We start from the raw sequence: 18,598 nt of genomic DNA on the forward strand, positions 1-18,598 counted from the left end.
TCTTGGGTTTCTGACCTTGGGGTGACCTTTAACCTTTAACATGCTAACTGAGGCCTGTAGAGTCTGAGATGTAGCTCTTGGGTTTCTGACCTTGGGGTGACCTTTAACCTTTAGCATGCTAACTGAGGCCTGTAGAGTCTGAGATGTAGCTCTTGGGTTTCTGACCTTGGGGTGACCTTTAACCTTTAACATGCTAACTGAGGCCTGTAGAGTCTGAGATGTAGCTCTTGGGTTTCTGACCTTGGGGTGACCTTTAACCTTTAACATGCTAACTGAGGCCCGTAGAGTCTGAGATGTAGCTCTTTGGATTTCTGACCTTGGGGTGACCTTTAACCTTTAACATGCTGACTGAGGCCTGTAGAGTCTGAGATGTAGCTCTTTGGGTTTCTGACCTTGGGGTGACCTTTAACCTTTAACATGCTGACTGAGGCCTGTAGAGTCTGAGATGTAGCTCTTGGCTTTCTGACCTTGGGGTGACCTTTAACCTTTAACATGCTAACTGAGGCCTGTAGAGTCTGAGATGTAGCTCTTGGGTTTCTGACCTTGGGGTGACCTTTAACCTTTAACATGCTGACTGAGGCCTGTAGAGTCTGAGATGTAGCTCTTTGGTTTCTGACCTTGGGGTGACCTTTAACCTTTAGCATGCTAACTGAGGCCTGTAGAGTCTGAGATGTAGCTCTTTGGTTTCTGACCTTGGGGTGACCTTTAACCTTTAGCATGCTAACTGAGGCCTGTAGAGTCTGAGATGTAGCTCTTTGGTTTCTGACCTTGGGATGATCTTTAACCTTTAACATTGACGCTGTGACGCTTTGCGGTAAGACGTGTTGCATCACTTCCTGTTACCTTGCTCGTGCACTGTGGAATTTCTTGCTCCGCTTGGACTACTGATAATCACTTTATTTCGATCTATAACTTACACAATTTTGCATAGTTAAACTCTATAGCTTACCGTTCTGTTCTAACAAACTCCTACAGATATTTATTCTCACTTTTTAACGGTGTGTCTGGTTCTCTAGCGTAGCATGGCTACCGGTTCTCTTCCTCCTTCTCCTGCTTTCACCTGCTCCGTGTGTCAGATGTTTAGTTACTCCTCTGCCTCCTTTAGCGATAATGGTACATGTAACAAATGTAGTCTTTTTGTAGTTTTGGAGGCGAGGTTATCTGAATTGGAAGCTCGGCTCTGCACTGTTGAAAATCAACCGATAGCGAGCCAGGTCCCTTTAGCCAGTGTGGAGCCACCTAGCGCAGCTAGCTCAATTAGCCTCCCCCTAGCAGAACCTGAGCAGCCAGGATTACAACGTGGCTGGTTGACTGTCAGGAAGAGGCATAGCTCTAAAGTCAAGCCCGTTGTTCATCATCGACCTGTCCACGCTTCAAACAGATTTTCCCCACTCAGCGACACACCCGCTGAGGATAAAACCCTGGTAATTGGCAGCTCTATAGTCAGAAACGTGGCATTAGAGACACCAGCGGCCATAGTCAAATGCATTCCAGGGGCCAGAGCGGGCGACATAGAATCCTATTTAAAACTGCTGGCTTAGAATAAACGTAAATATGGTAAAATAGTTATTCACGTCGGCGTTAATGACACCCGGTTACGCCAATCGGAGGTCACTAAAATTAATGTTGCATCGGTGTGTAATTTTGCCAAAACAATGTGGGACTCCGTAGTTTTCTCTGGACCCCTGCCAAATCTGACCTGTGATGACATGTTTAGCCGCATGTCGTCCTACAATCGCTGGTTGTCTAGATGGTGTCCAGCAAACAACGTGGGCTACATAGATAACTGGCAATCTTTCTGGAGAAAACCTGGTCTGATGAGGAGAGACGGCATCCATCCCACTTTGGAAGGAGCAGCTCTCATTTCTAGAAATATGGATGAATTTATTTGCCACCCTAAAACATGACAACCCAGGGCTCAGACCAGGATGCAGAGTTGTAGTCTTACACACTTCTCTGCAGCTTCCCACCTGCTGCTACCCACCCAATCAATTAACACAAAAGGAGCAAATCCTCTTGTGCAAAAAGAAATTATTAAAACAAAAACTTTAACTGAACAAAAACATCAAACTATTAAATGTGGTTTGCTGAATATCAGATCTCTCCTTTCGAAGTCTCTGTTAGTGAATGAGTTGATGTGTGATCATCATATTGATATATTTTGTCTTACAGAAACCTGGCTGCAGCAGGAGGATCATGTTAGCATCATGTTAGCATCATGTTAGCATTAATGAAGCAACTCCCTCTGACTGTTTAAATGTTCACGTTCCTGGAACCACAGGCAGAGGAGGAGGAGTGGCAGCTATCTTCAGATCAGGGTTACTCATCAGTCCCAGACCCAAGATTAGTTTGAGCTCTTTTGAATCTCTGATTCTCAGTTTTTCCCACGCAAAGTGGAAATCCCAGAAACCTCTTGTGTTTGTTGTTGTGTATCGTCCACCTGGCCCTTATTCTGAGTTTCTGTCTGAATTCTCAGAGTTTTTATCCCAGTTAGTGCTGAGTACAGATAAAGTCATTGTAGTGGGTGACTTTAATATTCATGTAGATGTTGAAAATGACAGCCTGAATATGAACTTTAATTCTATATTGGACTCTATTGGATTTTCTCAGAGTGTTCACAGACCGACTCACTGCCTTAATCACACCCTTGATCTTGTGCTGACTTATGGCATTGAGAGTGAACAGTTAACAGTGTTCCCTCATAACCCTGTCTTATCTGACCATTTTCTGATAACCTTTGAGTTTACATTACCTGACTATACAGTTTCTGAGAAGAAATTTACGTATAGAAGGTGTCTATCAGAGGATGCTGTAACCAGATTTAAAGAATTAATTCCATCATCCTTTTCTTCACTGCCATGTGCAGATATGACAGAGGACGACTACATAAACTTTACTCCAGCAGCACTTGACTCTCTTGTTGACAGCACTATAGTTTCAATGCGTACAGCACTGGACAATGTTGCCCCTCTGAAAAGGAAGGTAATCAGTCAGAAGAGGTTGGCTCCTTGGTATAATTCACAGCTGCGTGCTTTAAAGCAGACTGCAAGAAAGCTGGAGAGACAGTGGCGTTCCTCTAATTTAGAAGAGTCTCAGTTAGTCTGGAAAGATAGTTTAACAATGTATAAGAAAGCCCTTCGTAAAGCTAGAACTGCTTATTATTCATCATTGATAGAAGAGAATAAGAATAATTCCAGGTTTCTTTTCAGCACTGTAGCCAGTCTGACTAAGAGTCCGAGCTCTGCTGAGCCAGGTATTCCTTTAACTCTCAGCAGTGATGATTTCATGAGCTTCTTTATTAATAAAATTGTTTCTATCAGAGAGAAGATTGATGGAGTCCTTCCCACTATTATCAGTGATGTATCATCAAGTACAGCAGCTTTAGAAGTATCTTTAGAACCTGATTTGTATTTAGACGGCTTCTGCCCAGTTGATCTCTCTGAACTAACAACAGCAATAGTCTCTTCTAAACCATCAACTTGTGTTTTAGACCCAATCCCAACCAGACTGTTCAAGGAGGTTTTCCCATTAATTGACACTTCCATATTGGATTTGATCAATCTGTCTTTGTTGACAGGATATGTACCTCAGACTTTTAAGGTTGCTGTAATTAAACCTTTACTTAAAAAACCTACTCTTGATTCAGAAGTGTTGGCTCATTATAGACCTATATCCAATCTCCCTTTTATGTCTAAAGTTCTTGAAAAAATAGTTGCAGCTCAGCTTTGTGATCACTTACACAGAAATAATCTGTTTGAGGACTTTCAGTCAGGATTCAGAGTGCATCATAGCACAGAAACTGCACTGCTGAAAGTTACCAATGATCTCCTCTTAGCCTCTGATAGCGGACTTGTGTCTGTGCTTGTCCTGTTGGATCTCAGTGCTGCATTTGATACGGTCGATCACAGTATCTTATTACACAGACTTGAACATGTTATTGGGATTAAAGGAACTACATTAGGCTGGTTTAAGTCATATTTATCTGATAGATTTCAGTTTGTTCTTGTAAATGAAGAATCTTCCTCACACACCAGAGTAAGTCATGGAGTTCCCCAGGGTTCTGTGCTTGGACCAATTCTTTTTACTTTATACATGCTTCCATTAGGTAACATTATTAGACAGCATGGCATAAATTTCCATTGCTATGCTGATGATACTCAGCTGTACTTATCTATAAAACCAGATGAACCCAATAGGTTGGTCAGACTACAAGCATGTCTTAAAGACATAAAGACCTGGATGACTCAGAACTGTCTGCTTCTAAATTCAGACAAAACTGAAGTCGTTATCTTTGGACCTGAGCGTTTCAGGGAGAAATTGTCTAGCTATATAGTTACTCTAGATGGTATTTCCTTGGCTTCTAGTTCTACAGTGAGGAACCTTGGAGTTATTTTTGACCAGAACTTATCATTTGACTCGCATATAAAACAGGTTTCTAGGACTGCCTTCTTTCACCTTCGTAATATTGTTAAAATCAGGAACATCTTGTCTCAGAGTAATGCAGAAAAACTAATTCATGCATTTGTTACTTCAAGATTGGACTACTGTAATTCTTTATTATTGGGCTGTCCCACATATTCTCTGAAAAGCCTTCAGTTGATCCAAAATGCTGCAGCCAGAGTTCTGATGAGAACTAACAGGAGAGATCATATTTCTCCAGTTTTAGCTTCTCTTCATTGGCTCCCTGTTAAATTCAGAATAGAATTTAAGATTCTTCTCCTTACATATAAAGCTCTTAATGACCGAGCTCCATCATATCTTAAAGATCTCATTGTAAGATATTTTCCTAACAGAGCACTTCGTTCCCAAACTGCAGGTTTACTTGAGGTTCCCAGAGTTTCTAAAAGTAGAATGGGAGGCAGAGCCTTCAGTTATCAGGCCCCTCTATTGTGGAATAAGCTGCCAGTAAATGTCCGGGAAGCAGACACCCTTTCCACTTTTAAGACCAGGCTTAAAACTTTCCTTTTTGATAAAGCTTATAGTTAGGGATGGCTCAGGTGATCCTGAAACATCCCATAGTGAAGCTGCTATAGGCCTAGACTGCTGGGGGGCCTCATCTGTCACACCTTTCCTCACTTTACTCTCTTTATGTATATGTGATATTATTGTGGCCATTAACTCGTGTTTCCCTGTTCCAACAGATATCCTTTGAATGGTGTTACAGTGCCGCTGCCACGGCGGCCCCCTCCCCCCTCCCCCCCTTTCTGTCTTCTCAAACCCCAGCTGGTCGAGGCGGATGGCCACCCTTCCTGAGTCTGTTTCTGCCAGAGGTTTCTTCCTGTTAAAAGGGAGTCGTTTCTCTCCACAGTCGCCTCAGGCACGCTCAGGCCGGGAGATTGGACCGAAAAACAAAAAGTTTTCAGTGCAATCTGTTGGTTTTCTTAGCTAGGAAATTGTTTTTGAATTGGCTCTATATGAACAAATTGGATTATTTTATGAATTATGATTATTATTAATTAATTGAATTCCAATTGGCTTGAATTGGACTTACTATCTAAGTGCCTTGAGATGACATTTGTTGTATTTGGCGCTACATAAATAAAAATGAATTGAATTGAATTGAACATGCTGACTGAGGCCTGTAGAGTCTGAGATGTAGCTCTTGGGTTTCTGACCTTGGGGTGACCTTTAACCTTTAACATGCTAACTGAGGCCTGCAGAGTCTGAGATGTAGCTCTTGGCTTTCTGACCTTGGGGTGACCTTTAACCTTTAACATGCTGACTGAGGCCTGTAGAGTCTGAGATGTAGCTCTTGGGTTTCTGACCTTGGGGTGACCTTTAACCTTTAACATGCTAACTGAGGCCTGCAGAGTCTGAGATGTAGCTCTTGGGTTTCTGACCTTGGGGTGACCTTTAACCTTTAACATGCTGACTGAGGCCTGTAGAGTCTGAGATGTAGCTCTTGGGTTTCTGACCTTGGGGTGACCTTTAATCTTTAACATGCTAACTGAGGCCTGTAGAGTCTGAGATGTAGCTCTTGGGTTTCTGACCTTGGGGTGACCTTTAACCTTTAACATGCTAACTGAGGCCTGCAGAGTCTGAGATGTAGCTCTTGGGTTTCTGACCTTGGGGTGACCTTTAACCTTTAACATGCTGACTGAGGCCTGTAGAGTCTGAGATGTAGCTCTTGGGTTTCTGACCTTGGGGTGACCTTTAACCTTTAACATGCTAACTGAGGCCTGCAGAGTCTGAGATGTAGCTCTTGGGTTTCTGACCTTGGGGTGACCTTTAACCTTTAACATGCTAACTGAGGCCTGCAGAGTCTGAGATGTCGCTCTTGGGTTTCTGACCTTGGGGTGACCTTTAACCTTTAGCATGCTGACTGAGGCCTGCAGAGTCTGAGATGTAGCTCTTGGGTTTCTGACCTTGGGGTGACCTTTAACCTTTAACATGCTGACTGAGGCCTGTAGAGTCTGAGATGTAGCTCTTTGGGTTTCTGACCTTGGGGTGACCTTTAACCTTTAACATGCTGACTTAGGCCTGTAGAGTCTGAGATGTAGCTCTTGGGTTTCTGACCTTGGGGTGACCTTTAACCTTTAACATGCTGACTGAGGCCTGTAGAGTCTGAGATGTAGCTCTTGGGTTTCTGACCTTGGGGTGACCTTTAACCTTTAACATGCTAACTGAGGCCTGCAGAGTCTGAAATGTAGCTCTTGGGTTTCTGACCTTGGGGTGACCTTTAACCTTTAGCATGCTAACTGAGGCCTGCAGAGTCTGAGATGTAGCTCTTGGGTTTCTGACCTTGGGGTGACCTTTAACCTTTAACATGCTAACTGAGGCCTGCATAGTCTTAGATGTAGCTCTTGGGTTTCTGACCTTGGGGTGACCTTTAACCTTTAACATGCTAACTGAGGCCTACAGAGTCTGAGATGTAGCTCTTGGGTTTCTGACCTTGGGGTGACCTTTAACCTTTAACATGCTGACTGAGGCCTGTAGAGTCTGAGATGTAGCTCTTGGGTTTCTGACCTTGGGGTGACCTTTAACCTTTAACATGCTGACTGAGGCCTGTAGAGTCTGAGATGTAGCTCTTGGGTTTCTGACCTTGGGGTGACCTTTAACCTTTAACATGCTAAGTGAGGCCTGTAGAGTCTGAGATGTAGCTCTCGGGTTTCTGACCTTGGGGTGACCTTTAACCTTTAACATGCTAACTGAGGCCTGTAGAGTCTGAGATGTAGCTCTTGGGTTTCTGACCTTGGGGTGACCTTTAACCTTTAACATGCTAACTGAGGCCTGTAGAGTCTGAGATGTAGTTCTTGGGTTTCTGACCTTGGGGTGACCTTTAACCTTTAACATGCTAACTGAGGCCTGCAGAGTCTGAGATGTAGCTCTTGGGTTTCTGACCTTGGGGTGACCTTTAACCTTTAACATGCTAACTGAGGCCTGCAGAGTCTGAGATGTAGCTCTTGGGTTTCTGACCTTGGGGTGACCTTTAACCTTTAACATGCTAACTGAGGCCTGCAGAGTCTGAGATGTAGCTCTTGGGTTTCTGACCTTGGGGTGACCTTTAACCTTTAACATGCTAACTGAGGCCTGCAGAGTCTGAGATGTAGCTCTTTGGATTTCTGACCTTGGGGTGACCTTTAACCATTAGCATGTTAACTGATGCCTGCAGAGTCTGAGATGTAGCTCTTGGGTTTCTGACCTTGGGGTGACCTTTAACCTTTAACATGCTAACTGAGGCCTGCAGAGTCTGAGATGTAGCTCTTGGGTTTCTGACCTTGGGGTGACCTTTAACCTTTAACATGCTGACTGAGGCCTGTAGAGTCTGAGATGTAGCTCTTGGGTTTCTGACCTTGGGGTGACTTTTAACCTTTAACATGCTAACTGAGGCCTGCAGAGTCTGAGATGTAGCTCTTGGGTTTCTGACCTTGGGGTGACCTTTAACCTTTAGCATGCTAACTGAGGCCTGTAGAGTCTGAGATGTAGCTCTTGGGTTTCTGATCTTCTCTGAGATCGTTGCTGATGTCTTTCCTCCTTGGCATCATGTTAACACACACCTGAATGCTGCAGAACTTCTGCTTTTATAGAGCAGCTCACATTGACTGATGATCAGTTAATCACAGCATTGATCAGTTCATCAGAGCATTGATCAGTTAATCAGAGCATTGATCAGTGATTCAGAGCATTGATCAGTATCAGTGAATCAGAGCATTGATCAGTTAATCAGAGCATTGATCAGTGAATCAGAGCATTGATCAGTGAATCAGAACATTGATCAGTTAATCACAGCATTGATCAGTTAATCAGAGCATTGATCGGTTAATCAGAGCATTGATCAGTGAATCAGAGCATTGATCAGTTAATCAGAGCATTGATCAGTGAATCAGAACATTGATCAGTTAATCAGAGCATTGATCAGTGAATCAGAGCATTGATCAGTTAATCAGAGCATTGATCGGTTAATCAGAGCATTGATCAGTGAATCAGAGCATTGATCAGTGAATCAGAGCATTGATCAGTTAATCAGAGCATTGATCAGTGAATCAGAGCATTGATCAGTTAGTCAGAGCATTGATCAGTTAATCAGAGCATTGATCAGTTAATCAGAGCATTGATCAGTTAATCAGAGCATTGATCAGTTAATCACAGCATTGATCAGTTAATCAGAGCATTGATCAGTGAATCAGAGCATTGATCGGTTAATCAGAGCATTGATCGGTTAATCAGAGCATTGATCAGTTAATCAGAGCATTGATCAGCTAATCACAGTATTGATCAGTTAATCAGAGCATTGGTCAGTTAATCAGAGCATTGATAAGTTAATCAGAGCATTGATCAGTGAATCAGAGCATTGATCAGTTAATCAGAGCATTGATCGGTTAATCAGAGCATTGATCAGTAAATCAAAGCATTGATCGGTTAATCAGAGCATTGACCAGTTAATCAGAGCATTTATCAGTTAATCAGAGCATTGATCAGTGAATCAGAGCATTGATCAGTGAATTAGAGCATTGATCAGTTAATCAGAGCATTGATCAGTTAATCAGAGCATTGATCAGTGAATCAGAGCATTGATCAGTGAATTAGAGCATTGATCAGTTAATCAGAGCATTGATCAGTTAATCAGAGCATTGATCAGGGAATCAGAGCATTGCTCAGTTAATCAGAGCATTGATCAGTGAATCAGATTATTGATCAGTGAATCAGAGCATTGATCAGTGAATCAGAGCATTGATCAGTGAATCAGATCATTGATCAGTGAACCAGAGCATTGATCAGTTAATCAGAGCATTAATCAGTTAATCAGAGCATTGATCAGTGAATCACAGCATTGATCGGTTAATCAGAGCATTGATCAGTTAATCAGAGCATTGATCAGTGAATCAGAGCATTGATCAGTTAATCACAGCATTGATCAGTGAATCAGAGCATTGATCAGTGAATCAGAGGATTGATCAGTTAATCAGAGCATTGATCAGTGAATCAGAGCATTGATCAGTGAATCAGAGCATTGATCAGTTAATCAGAGCATTGATCAATGAATCAGAGCATTGATCAGTGAATCAAAGCATTGATCAGTTAATCAGACTATTGATCAGTTAATCAGACTATTGATCAGTTAATCAGACTATTGATCAGTTAATCAGAGCATTGATCAGTTAATCAGACTATTGATCAGTTAATCAGACTATTGATCAGTTAATCAGAGCATTGATCAGTGAATCAGAGCATTGATCAGTGAATCAGAGCATTGATCAGGGAATCAGAGCATTGATCAGTTAATCACAGCATTGGTCAGTTAATCAGAGCATTGATCAGTGAATCAGAGCATTGATCATTGAATCAGAGCATTGATCAGTGAACCAGAGCATTGATCAGTTAATCAGACTATGTGGGAGAAGGATGTCATGACATGTTCATGACTTCTGGCCTAGTTACATCCTGGGCCTTGTTGACTGGTTCATATGAATATTGTTGATAGTTAGAATGAGCGTGTTTATGATAAACGGCGAAAGCTAGGCGCCTCCAGAGAGGGCCACGTACACTTGTTATGATAAAACGGTATAAAAGAGGTGTCACAAAATGAGCTCGTCGGACATTTTGTACATTCTGTATGCACATTTGCTGTGACGGTTTGTTCAATAAACTCCCCAATGGACGGCTGACCAACGCGGGATTCGACTCTAATTTCTCCACAACATAATGGTGACCCCGAATTCGTGAGATTTTGCATCTGGATCCTGGCGGAGCGTGTCCTCTGTGCCCCGACAACCGACATCAGCTGTAACAAGCCGGCAGGTGGGATTTTGTTCCTACCATTACAGTTGATCTCTGTTAGTGGAGCACAGCTGACGGCTTCTTCCGGCTTCCCCAAATTTAAAAGAACACAGGAGAGAGACAGATCCTGCACACGGTAAGCTCTTCCATTGTTTACTTCTGCGCAGGGGGGCTGCTGAAATTGTTTGGGAAATTTTGGGCCAAGAGGTGCCATATGTTTGAATTGGGATAAAATTGGGTAAACAGCAGCTTATGTGAGTTGTAAAGCAGACAGCTGTGGTCAGTTGGTCTGGCTTGTGTGGTTGTATTGTATTTTTTTTGTTGGTAATTAAGAAGGACTATAGTCGCCGCGCTCCGGCCAATTGTGAATCGGATGAATTCAAACTGGATTAATTAATAGCTGTAAAGAAGCGGGTAGGTCGTTGAGCGACCACCAATGGTACCTCTTGCATTCTATCAGCCATCCTTCAATGCATTGGGGGGAGGAACACTGACGGTAGTACGGGGCACACTAGACTCATTAAACATACGTGAAAATTATTTTCACTAGTCAAGGAGTAAAACGAATACTGATAATTGATTGACTGGCGAACATTAAAGTTCAACGATTGAATCAATCAGGCTTTCAAAAAAAACTCTGAAATGAAAAAATCCAGTTCTATGAGGAGCACATTTTAAGTATATATGTTTATATCATTTTATATATCTGCCTAGAACTCTTTGGAGTTATCCGAGACCTCAGTATAAAGACATTTTGAGAAGAAAGTTCAAATTCGTTTATGAAATTGGCCACAGGAGATTATTATTGAGAGGTCACAGCGAAGCTGGTAAATACACGTCAGCATCTGTTGCTTTGGTCAAGAAACCATATCACAAGGCTTGTAGGGAAAACACATTTTGTATTCCATATATTGCCGACACCAACATCTCCTGAAAAATTAAAAGTCTAAATGAAAGAAATTGATAATTTAAAAATGTGAAGATTTGAACGGTGACTGACAAAACTTTGATCGACCGACTTGGTGATCGACCGACTTGGTGATCGACTGACTTGGTGATCGACTGACTTGGTGTGGGTGCGTGGGACCGGTCTCTGTTTGTGTGTCAATGTGTGTGTCAATGTGTGTGGAGTCCTGCTGGTTTGTGTGAATCAAGAAAGAGAAGAAAAGAAAAAAGGTTCTGACTCATATCATCCCTTGACTTTTGAGTATTCGTAGCATTTTAAGTTAAACTCAGATTTGCCTCATTGTTATAATTTGCCTCATTGTTATAATTTGCTTAATTGTTATAGTTGCCACATTAATAACTTGGGGAGATAAGGAGTTGTTGCAGTAATGTGCTGTGAGTTTTAAACGCTGAGTGTTTATTTCTTTAAGATTCTGGATTTTCGTTGAGTGCATCTTGTTATTATTGAATTATTGAGTACTGCTGTGATTGGTGTTAAGTTTCTAAAGTTCTATTCTCAACAGGCGAGTGAAGGTGTTTTGGCTTTCAGGGGGACAGAGAGTGCTGCGCGTTCACAAGGCCGGTGTGAAGGAGCGGGCTCTGTCCTTGACAGTTTTCTGCTGCTGCAAATGTTCGTGTGTGATCACATTTTCTTTCCTTGTGTCTTCCAGGGGCAATTTATGGTTGAACTGTAATAATTATTAGTTTTCTTTAGGTAATGTGCTAATTGCAGAGTTGTTATCAGTCGAGTAATGAGGGTTTCGCAATTCTAGAGGAGAGTTTCTGTCTCTAGTCAAGTTGAATGTGACATTCCTGATAAAGAAAGTTTTTCGCTTATGCATTGTTTCTGTATCTTTTGATTTGTAGTTTCCCTGTCTACAGCGTGTTAAATTGTATTTCTTTCTCTTTCTTAACAAATGCCATTTCGAGGTGAAGAATAGTGCAACTGTTATTTCTGTGTTAAATTGTATTTCTTCTCTGTCCAGCTGAAAGTTTGTATTTCCTCCTTTTTCTCAACTTGTAACAAAAAGTGTGACAAACGCCATTTTGAGTTGGGGTGTGGTTCAATTGTTATGTCTGGTTCAATTGTTATGCTTGGGAGGAGTTAATAGCAGTCTAGGAAGTAGATGTAATGGTGTGTTCATATTTGATTTGTTAGAAATTCACGTGGTTCATTGGAGGCAGGCTTAGAGGTGTGTTCATATTTTATTGGTTAGAAGTTACGTGTCTCAGACGTGTTTCATTGAAGATAGGTTTAGAGGTGTGTTCAGATTTCATTGGTCAAAAAAAATTAAATAAATAAATAAATAAATTTATTTCATTGGTCAGAATTGACGTAGCTGTGACGTACATTGGATCATCTGGATTGGTGGAGGACATTGTGTGTGGATTGGATCGGCAACATCCGGATGTGAGCAAAAGTTGGGGCAACGCCTCTAGCCTGAGTCACTTCAAACAGAGTAAGCATTAACTGAGCTTTCGATTAGCAATAAATTAACATTGGGTAGCATTAGCAATACAGCAAGTATTGATTAGCAATAATTAGTATTCCTTAGCAATAACTAGCATTGTTTAGCATTGATTAGCATTGATTAGCAATCAACAGTATTGATTAGCAATAACTAGCATTGATTAGCAATAGTTAGCATTGGTTAGCATTAGGAGCATTTGTTAGCATTTCGTTAGCCATAATTAGCATTGATCAGAAAGACAATTAGCATTGATTAGCAATAGCAATAAGGCAAATATTGGTTTAAATCTTAATTAGCAATAGGTTAGCATTTATTAGCAACAGCTAGGAAGCTAACATCAATTGGCATTGGTTGGCAAACATTAACATTAGCAATAATAGTAACCGAACTCCAAACCGGAAGTCAAAAAGCTAAATTAGCCTAACATTGAATTAACATTGGTTTAATTTAAAAAAACAAAAACAACCTAGAGCATAAGCTTTCAAAGCTAACGTAGGCTAACCTTAACATTAGCATTGACAACATCCAATCCAATAATTAGCTGCATCTAAGCTAAATTTAGCCGAGCATTAAATTAGCATTGATTAGAGTTAAATAATTAAGTTAATTTAAATTGACTTTCAAAAAAAAAAAAAAAAAAAAAAGGGGGGAATACGAATAATAAATAAGGGAAATTTAGAAAATAGATAAGTAAATAAAAAGAAAAAGTCAAAAGACAATAGAAGGGAACTAACTAGGTGAAACAATGGATGTAACACCAACAATAATCATCAGCGCCAAACATCCTGAACATTCCAAAGATATTAAAAAGATATCTCTAAAATGGGAAAAACGAACAAAAAATAACGTCTCACCCTGGCCAAAAGGGGGCACTTTCAATGTAACTGCCTGTAAGATTATGGAACAAAGGATTAAAGCTTACAAACCAAAGGACAAAAGCAAAAAGAGACAGGAAAAAAGAGAGCTTGAATTAAAAGTTTTACATTTCTTTGAAAATGCAGAGCTATTTCCAACACTGCCGGGAGCAGCAAACATACAAGGAGATTCTGAAATAAAAGATCACAAAATATCTCATGAACGTCCAGAACCACAAATAGCTACATCAAGCAGTCATGGAGCTCCTGAGCCAGACGCCGTCTGTAATTCAGATCAGGCAAGGGGACAGCTCCCACAATACCAAAAAAAAAAAAAAAAAAAAAAAAAAAAAAAAAAAAAAAAATCACCAGAACTGGCACCTCCAGTTCAAAAGGCATCTTCTGAAGAACATAAGAGTCCAACAGCGTCAGCACCCAGTTTGATAGAAATGACGCAGGGACAGTATGTGCCGTGGCAGATGCTCGACCTAGGGGGGCTGGTTGCTCGATTGCCGGACATTCACACAGGTGCAAGTAGATGGATAAGAGCTTTTGAACAAGAGACTGTGCATAAACTGTTGTCTGTGGGACACATTAAGGCAGTGTGGGCACTGTGTTTTGGAACTTCTACCATGGAGGGCATGTTGAGACACAGTGAGAATGACTGGATGTTAAGCCACCGAGCTGATGGAACTGATTTTAATGCATATCGAGCTGCACTCTGGAGAGCGTTACGAGCTGAGTTTCCTGTGGGAGTGGACCTCGAAGCATTAAAGGAGGAACCACTGTCAGGAACAGAGAGTCCGGCTGTGTACATTGCACAACAATTGAAGAAATGGAGACAAGAGTCTGAGGGAGAAATCGAGAAGAGCCCAGCTTGGGTGACATTGTTCAGAGTTTCCATCAAAGAGGCTCTGCCTGCCCCAGCTCAGGGGAGGCTGGAGGATGTGGTGGGGTTGAATTCAATGTCACATGGACAATTCCGAGACCATGTGGTGCATGCAGTAAACAAATACAGAAAAGAACTGAAACGGAAGGAGCAGGAGAAGGATATGCAAAGGGAACTTGCACGGTTGCAGTTAGAAGAACTGCAAGCGAAGCAAGAAGTACGAGATGAGGCCATGACAGCGGGGGCCGCTGAACAGCCATCACAGGGGCAAGTCCATCGTCGACCCTGTCAAAGGTCAAGAAGAGGTGCACCTGGAGGACGAAGGTCCTCGGGGGCATGTTGGGCCTGTGGCGAGAGGGGACACTTTGTTTACAGCTGTCCGAGAGCACCGAGAAACCCGAGTGTTCGGCAGGACCGTGGCCAGTCCCTGGGGGGCGGAGCAAGTGGCCCGGCAGGTCCAAGGCGTTCCTCTGGCAGAGGAATCCCAGTATTGGTTTACATTGACATATAGAGGTAAGAAGTACACTTACATCAGACGTACTCAAAAGGGTTTAAAAACCGCCCTCAGGTGTGTCATCACTACAAAACAAAACAAAGTTTTTAAGTTAAATGTGTCACGACTACTAAGTTTCTAAAACTCAAATTTAAATAGGTCACTGTTACTAGGACAGAACAAAACAAAGTTTCTGAATTTAAAATTTAAATGTGCCACTATTACGAAGTTCTAAAATTTGAACGGAACAAAGTTTCTAATTTAAATTTTAGCATTGATAGTCTGAATTAGAGTATCTATTTAGCCCATAGGGAATTACTGATATCTCTCCATCCCACTTGGAGGGAGTAAGAAAAGCGCCATGTCCAAAATAAATGAATAAATATCTAATGAATAAATAAGTAAGATTAAAATACAACAAGTATGATCTTCTTTTGGGAGGATTATGCAATAAAATGCGCTTCCTCTGGAAGGAATCATGAAAGATCCAAAGATCAAAGGTTGAAAGCACAACTGGAGAGGACAACCGAGGCTAAGTTAGCCTTTGAAAAGTTGAAACGAAATTAGCAAAAGTCATCCAAAACGGCCAACACTAGTATATGAGAAGCCATTTTTCTTATATGTCTCCAATAAAAACCATAAGATTTCAGAACTAATAAATCAGAGTAGGTATGTTGTGACTCGGGCAGGATGTTTGCAGGTTGTGCATCTTTTGACACGTCCAGATGTGAATACAGAAGTGTGCTACATCGGATCCTGCGGATGTCATTTCACGTGAGTTTGAAGGAGAACCACATGAGCGTGTGGCAGAAGCTGTGAGATACATTAAACTGAGACCTGACTTAGGAGCAACTCCACTTGTTCAGGCTGATGTCACTTATGTTGTGCATGATTCATGGTGTGAGATCATTTGGGTGATCATGAGGTTTTGCAGTTGTGAAACAGGAAGGTGGAAAACTTTGTGACGGTGAAAGCTGAGAAGGGTGAACGGACATGTTCGGCACAGTTGGCTGAACTGAAGGCACTAACGGAAGCATGTTGACTGGTGAAAGGTAAGGTTACGAATGTGTACACAGATTCTGCATATGCTCATGATATTTGCTATTTGTTTGAAGCAGTTTGGAAGCAGAGAGGGTTCAGGAGGTCAGACGGAAGTCCAGCGCGACAGGAGGTCCAAATGAAGGAGCGGATTGCGGTCATGAAAATTGAAAATTGGCAGTGATACAGTGTCAAATAATCGTAAAGGTAACAAAATGGTTGGTAAAGGTAATATCGCGGCTGATGAAGCAGCGAAAGTAGCATCAAAGTGCCAGCTTGCTGTTTTGGCACCAATGGTGGTACTGGAGCCAGATGTCGCGCCATCACAAGGATATTGGTCATACATATTGGATAAATAGTCGTAAATTTTTTTTTGGTAAGAGAATTGATTCATCTGTTTGTCTTTCCATCAGAGATTAGCTCAAATAATGGTTAAGTGTTTGTTTAGAAAAGTGCAAGAGGCATTCTGCAGCAGCTGCGAATCAAGCAGCGCTGTGGGGCCGTTTATCATCCACAGAGTCAAGGGATGGGTGAGAGGATCAATGGAACCTGGAAAGTGAAAGTGAATTGAATCTGTGCTTCAACTAAACTAACTAGATGCTTTGCCGCTTGCACTAATGAGCTTTCGTATGCAGACTCATAGAGTCACGCACTAACACCGCATAAAATGCTAACGGGTCGACCCATGCCAGCACCTCAGTTCCCACTTGAGCAGGTGCAAACAGAGTGGACAGCTTACATGAAGCAACTAACTGCAATCCACAGAACAATCTATCTACAGGAGGAGTCCAGAGACTTGAGTCTCAAACAGCTGGTTGAGAGACCAGTGGTGCCAGGCGACCAGGTGCACATCGAAGTGTTCCGGAGGAAGTGGCTTGTGCCAAGACGGAAAGGACCGTACACAATGGTACGAGCAACATCAACAGCAGTTCAAGTGGAAGGTAGCAACAAATGGTACCATTTGAATCACTGCACTAAGGTTCGAACTAAAGACACAGACGGAGTCGAGTCCGAGGGAAAGGATGAACAAAAGGAAGAGGTTAAGATTTCTGACACTGTGAGCATCCAGGTGTGGGTGTTGGCCGACAGCATGGGCTCAGGAGAACGAAGCCTGGAGATGTTGGACGGGATCCCGCAAACAGGAGAGGCTGGAAGAGTCCCGTGATGAAGCCAACCCGCAGGGAAGTAGCCAGCCTGGGTCAGATGAGTATGATGCAACAATACACACCCACTCAGACCATGCCACGCCACAAACTTTGCCAGCAATACACACTAGAGCTAGTCGTGAAGAGGTATCTGCTAAGCTTGAATTTAAGTTCATGGAATAAACGATTTGAGGAGGGGTGGATCATGGGTCCGGTGGAGGAGACGACCAAATCACCGCCTCTGGACGCCACGACAAAGGGGCAATCTGGTAAGATCATGTCAGATCGGGTCAGAAGTAGTTGTTCACAATGGTTGTAAGAATAGAAAGATTTTTTGGGGAAGACTAGGGGGATTGGATACCATTAGCACTACAGGACAGAATAATCATGTTAATCCAAGAACAGACGGAGTGTACATGCACAGGTGGAGTCAGGAAAACAGTGCAACTGTGGAAAATGGGTTAAGGCAGCACAGGATATGTGGTATAGATGGGCATGGTACACTACGAGGGAACTGACAGCGACGGAGTGTCTCATATGCGCAGACGCTCCAGGAGCATTGCCTGTTGTTGTTCCAGAGCCACACACCTTCAGGGACTGTGCAGTGGTCCAGCAACGGGAATGCAGAGAAGGTAGGTTCACATCGGCAGAGGATAAACGGTTATTGTTTCCTATGTGTGGTATTAAGTGCAGATTGATGTTTGGGCCAAATAAATTACATAGTTATTTTCAAAATAAGGGAGGGCCACAAATTGGAGTCTTCTTGTGCTGAATTTAATCTGGGTACATCACAGGATGGGCCTCCCACTGATTATAGAGTAGATTACGATGGTGAGTTTGAATGCTTTTGGAACTCGCGTAGGTAGTACTAATGTTAAATGAAAACAAGATTTATTGGGATTTATTTATTTGGATCAAAATGTGAAAATATAGAAATGATCATTTTAACTCTATATCTTTTTGGGGATCAGACACACCCAGTAGCTGAGAGTTACTGGATGTGTGGAGATCATGTTTTGTTAAATGTGCTACCCAACAGGGAGATAGGTCTTTGGGCACTGGTGAGGAGGAACACATCAGTTGTGTTAGTGTATGACAAGGTAAAAGAGATGCGAGGTTTGGTTGTGGAAAAAGGGAGAGTTAAAAGATCTAGTGATGGCTACATCAGGGATAAGCACGTTTACTTGGATGCAATAGGGCAGCCGAGAGGGGTTCCTTTTGAGCTCAAAGCACGCAGGGAGGTTGGACTGGGAATGGACTAATTACATATAATACAACCAACAGGGAATTCTTAGCTACACGAGTGAAGGGTTTGCAGGCTTTGGAGAACAACTACATGAGACGAATATGATGGCTTGGTAGAACAGACAAGTTTTAGAATGTATATTAGAAGGGAAAATGGTGTGTGCCAGATGGTTGGGGAAAATGTTGTACATTTATACCCGGGAACACTGCAGCTGATAGAACGTTTACAACGGCCGTGAAGGAGTTCAGAGAACGGAGAGAGGAGCTGACGTGTGATGCTGGTGGAGGTGAACGGTGGT

General features: G+C 42.2%; 1 protein-coding gene across 1 annotated transcript in view; it reads right to left on the reverse strand.

Annotated features, from left to right (window-relative positions):
• The window catches only part of stab2 (stabilin 2), a 94,068-nt gene that overhangs the window by 25,988 nt on the left and 49,482 nt on the right, over positions 1-18,598 (reverse strand). The gene's annotated exons all lie outside the window — the stretch shown is intronic.

Source organism: Odontesthes bonariensis, chromosome 8, assembly GCF_027942865.1.
Source record: "Odontesthes bonariensis isolate fOdoBon6 chromosome 8, fOdoBon6.hap1, whole genome shotgun sequence".
Taxonomy (NCBI): Eukaryota; Metazoa; Chordata; class Actinopteri; order Atheriniformes; family Atherinopsidae; genus Odontesthes; species Odontesthes bonariensis.